The following is a 5,215-nucleotide window of genomic DNA, read 5'->3' as shown; positions in this document are numbered from 1 at the left end:
GAGTGGGAGGTGGGTTGATTAGAAAGGGTAGTGAGTGTTGGGATGAAGAAGTAAGATTATTAGTGAAAGAGAAGAGAGAGGCATTTGGACGATTTTTGCAAGGAAAAAATGCAATTGAGTGGGAGATGTATAAAAGAAAGAGACAGGAGGTCAAGAGAAAGGTGCAAGAGGTGAAAAAGAGGGCAAATGAGAGTTGGGGTGAGAGAGTATCATTAAATTTTAGGGAGAATAAAAAGATGTTCTGGAAGGAGGTAAATAAAGTGCGTAAGACAAGGGAGCAAATGGGAACTTCAGTGAAGGGCGCAAATGGGGAGGTGATAACAAGTAGTGGTGATGTGAGAAAGAGATGGAGTGAGTATTTTGAAGGTTTGTTGAATGTGTTTGATGATAGAGCGGCAGATATAGGGTGTTTTGGTCGAGGTGATGCGCAAAGTGAGAGGGCTAGGAAAAATGATTTGGTAAACAGAGAAGAGGTAGTAAAAGCTTTGCGGAAGATGAAAGCCGGCAAGGCAGCAGGTTTGGATGGTATTGCAGTGGAATTTATTAAAAAAGGGGGTGACTGTATTATTGACTGGTTGGTAAGGTTATTTAATGTATGTATGATTCATGGTGAGGTGCCTAAGGATTGGCGGAATGCGTGCATAGTGCCATTGTACAAATGCAAAGGGGATAAGAGTGACTGCTCAAATTTCAGAGGTATAAGTTTGTTGAGTATTCCTGGTAAATTATATGGGAGGATATTGATTGAGAGGGTGAAGGCATGTACGGAGCATCAGACTGGGGAAGAGCAGTGTTCTTTCAGAAGTGGTAGAGGATGTGTGGATCAGGTGTTTGCTTTGAAGAATGTATGTGAGAAATATTTAGAAAAGCAAATGGATTTGTATGTAGCATTTATGGATCTGGAGAAGGCATATGATAGAGTTGATAGAGATGCTCTGTGGAAGGTATTAAGAATATATGGTGTGGGAGGCAAGTTGTTAGAAGCAGTGAAAAGTTTTTATCGAGGATGTAAGGCATGTGTACGTGTAGGAAGAGAGGAAAGTGATTGGTTCTCAGTGAATGTAGGTTTGCGGCAGGGGTGTGTGATGTCTCCATGGTTGTTTAATTTGTTTATGGATGGGGTTGTTAGAGAGGTGAATACAAGAGTTTTGGAAAGAGGGGCAAGTATTAAGTCTGTTGTGGATGAGAGAGCTTGGGAAGTGAGTCAGTTGTTGTTCGCTGATGATACAGCGCTGGTGGCTGATTCATGTGAGAAACTGCAGAAGCTGGTGACTGAGTTTGGTAAAGTGTGTGAAAGAAGAAAGTTAAGAGTAAATGTGAATAAGAGCAAAGTTATTAGGTACAGTAGGGTTGAGGGTCAAGTCAATAGGGAGGTAAGTTTGAATGGAGAAAAACTGGAGGAAGTAAAATGTTTTAGATATCTGGGAGTGGATGTGGCAGAAGATGGAACCATGGAAGCGGAAGTGGATCATAGGGTGGGGGAAGGGGCGAAAATCCTGGGAGCCTTGAAGAATGTGTGGAAGTCGAGAACATTATCTCGGAAAGCAAAAATGGGTATGTTTGAAGGAATAGTGGTTCCAACAATGTTACTTAGTTGCAAGGCGTGGGCTATAGATAGAGTTGTCCACACACAGCACATATACATATCTATACATCTCAACGTATACATATATATATATACAACAATGTTGTATGGTTGCGAGGCGTGGGCTATGGATAGAGTTGTGCGCAGGAGGGTGGATGTGCTGGAAATGAGATGTTTGAGGACAATGTGTGGTGTGAGGTGGTTTGATCGAGTAAGTAACGTAAGGGTAAGAGAGATGTGTGGAAATAAAAAGAGCGTGGTTGAGAGAGCAGAAAAGGATGTTTTGAAATGGTTTGGGCACATGGAGAGAATGAGTGAGGAATGATTGACCAAGAGGATATATGTGTCGGAGGTGGAGGGAACGAGGAGAAGAGGGAGACCAAATTGGAGGTGGAAAGATGGAGTGAAAAAGGTTTTGTGTGATCGGGGCCTGAACATGCAGGAGGGTGAAAGGAGGGCAAGGAATAGAGTGAATTGGATCGATGTGGTATACCGGGGTTGACGTGCTGTCAGTGGATTGAATCAGGGCATGTGAAGCGTCTGGGGTAAACCATGGAAAGCTGTGTAGGTATGTATATTTGCGTGTGTGGACGTGTATGTATATGCATGTGTATGGGGGTGGGTTGGGCCATTCTTTCGTCTGTTTCCTTGCGCTACCTCGCAAACGCGGGAGACAGCGACAAAGCAAAGAAAAAAGAGAGAGATAAAAAAAAAATATATATATATATATATATATATATATATATATATATATATATATATATATATATATATATATATATATATATATATTGGATAGGGGAGAAAGAATACTTTCCACGCATTCCTCTCGTGTCGTAGAAAGTGACTAAAGGTTACGTGAGCCGGGGGATAGAAACCCACCCCTCCTTGTATTTTAACTCTATAAACGGGGACATAGAAGAATGAATCACGCGTGGAGTGCTCATCCTCCTTAAAGACTCAGATTGGGGTGTCTAAATGTGTGTGTGGATGTAAGCAAGATGAGAAAAAAGGAGAGATAGGTAGTGCGTTTGAGGAAAGGAACCTGTATGTTTTGGCTCTGAGTGAAACGAGGCTCAAGAGTAAAGGGGAAGAGTGGTTTGGGAATGTCTTGGGAGTAAAGTCAGGGGTTAGTGAAAGAACAAGTTCAAGGGAAGGAGTAGCACTACTCCCGAAACAGGAATGGTGTGAGTATGTGATAGAGCGTAAGAATGTAAACTCTAGATTGATATAGGTAAAACTGAAAGTTGATGGAGAGAGATGGGTCATTATTGGTGCATATGCACCTGGGCATGAGAAGAAACACCATGAAAGGCAAGTGTTTAGGGAACAGCTGAGTGAGTGTGTTAGTAATTTTGATGCTCGAGTCAGGGTTATAGTGATGGGTGATTTGAATGCAAAGGTGAGTAATGTGGCAGTCGAGGGAATAATTGGTGTACATGGGGTGTTCAGTGTTGTAAATGAAAATGGTGAAGAGCCTGTAGATTTATGTGCTGAAAAACGACTAGTAATTGGGAATACCTGGTTTAAAAACAGAGATATACTTAAGTATACATATGTAAGTAAGAGAGATGGCCAGAGCGCGTTATTGGATTACTTGTTGATTGATAGGCGCGTGAATGAGAGACTTTTGGATGTTAATGTGCTCAGAGGTGCAAATAGAGGGATGTTTGATCATTATCTTGTGGAGGCGAAGGTGAAGATTTGTAGAGGTTTTCAGAAAAGAGGAGAGAATGTTGGGGTGAAAAAAGTGGTGAGAGCAAGTGAGCTTGGGAAGGTGACTTGTGTGAGCAAGTACCAGTAGAGACTGAGTACAGAAAGGAAAAAGGTGAGAACAAAGGACGTAAGGGGAGTGGGGGAAGAATTGGATGTATTTAGGGAAGTAGTGATGGCTTGCGCAAAAGATGCTTGTGGCATAAGAAGCGTGGGAGGTGGGCAGATTAGAAAGGGTAGTGAGTGGTGGGATGAAGAAGTAAGATTATTAGTGAAAGAAAAGAGAGAGGCATTTGGACGATTTCTGCAGGGAAATAATGCAAATGACTGGGAGATGTATAAAAGAAAGAGGCAGGTCAAGAGAAAGATGCAAGAGGTGAAAAAGAGGGCAAATGAGAGTTGGTGTGAAAGAGTGTCATTACATTTTAGGGAGAATGAAAAGATGTTTTGGAGGGAGGTAATTAAAGTGCGTAAGACAAGGGAACAAATGGGAACTTTAGTGAAGGGGGCTAATGGGGAGGTGATAACAAGTAGTGGTGATGTGAAAAGGAGGTGGAGTGAGTATTTTGAAGGTTTGTTGAATGCGTTTGATGATAGAGTGGCAGATATAGGGTGTTTTGGTCGAGGTGGTGTGCAAAGTAAGTGGGTTAGAGAGAATGATTTGGTAAACAGGGAAGAGGTAGTAAAAGCTTTTCGGAAGATGAAAGCCGGCAAGGCAGCGGTTTTGGATGGTATTGCAGTGGAATTTATTAAAAAATGGAGTGACTGTATTGTTAACTGGTTGGTAAGGTTATTCAATGTATGGATGACTCATGGTGAGAAATACTTCGAAAAGCAAATGGATTTGTATGTAGCATTTATGGATCTGATGAAGGCATATGATAGAGTTGATAGAGATGCCCTGTGGAAGGTATTAAGAATATATGGTGTGGGAGGCAAGTTGCAAGAAGCAGTAAAAAGTTTTTATCGAGGATGTAGGAAATGTGTACGTGCAGGAAGAGAGGAAAGTGATTGGTTCTCAGTGAATGTAGGTTTGCGTCAGGGGTGTGTGATGTCTCCATGGTTGTTTAATTTGTTTATGGATGGGGTTGTTAGGGAGGTGAATGCAAGGGTTTTGGAAAGAAGGGCAAGTGTGCAGTCTGTTGGGGATGAGAGAGCTTGGGAAGTGAGTCAGTTGTTATTCGCTGATGATACAGCACTGGTGGCTGATTCGTATGAGAAACTGAAGCTGGTGACTGAGTTTGGTAAAGTGTGTGAAAGAAGAAAGCTGAGAGTAAATGTGAATAAGAGCAAGGTTGTTAGGTACAGTAGGGTTAAGGGACACAACAATTTGGAGGTAAGTTTGAATGGTGAAAAACTGGAGAAAGTGAAGTGTTTTACATATCTGGGAGTAGATTTGGCAGCGGATGGAACCATGGAAGCGGAAGTGAATCATAGGGTGGGGGAGGGGGCGAAAGTTCTGGGAGTGTTGAAGAATGTGGAAGTCGAGAATATCATCTCGGACAGCAAAAATGGGTATGAGCAGAAGAGAGTGTTTTGAAATAGTTTGGTCACATGGAGAGAATGAGTGAGGAAAGATTGACAATGAAGATATATATGTCACTGTACAGTGAAAACGGGAATGAAATGCTTTTGAGATTGACAGTCGATTTTCCTCCTATCTTTCTTTCATTCTCAGAGTACTTATGCAACTGCAGATTTGTTTGACAGGACTAATTTTCAAGGCAATGGGCTGCAGGGAACACGAAGTTTTGATAACCTTTCCTTAGTACGCATCATAAATGTAAACTGTATAACATGACAATTAGATATAATATACACAGTATCATAGATAAATATTTGCGCCGGCCGCCGTATTCATAATACATACACAAGCAATATTCTCACTGAATCACAAATGACATTAAAAGTATAGTC

Source organism: Panulirus ornatus, chromosome 16 (assembly GCF_036320965.1).
Source record: "Panulirus ornatus isolate Po-2019 chromosome 16, ASM3632096v1, whole genome shotgun sequence".
NCBI lineage: Eukaryota > Metazoa > Arthropoda > Malacostraca > Decapoda > Palinuridae > Panulirus > Panulirus ornatus.
The sequence above is the reverse complement of the archived record's forward strand: the minus strand, read 5'-3'. Positions refer to the sequence as shown.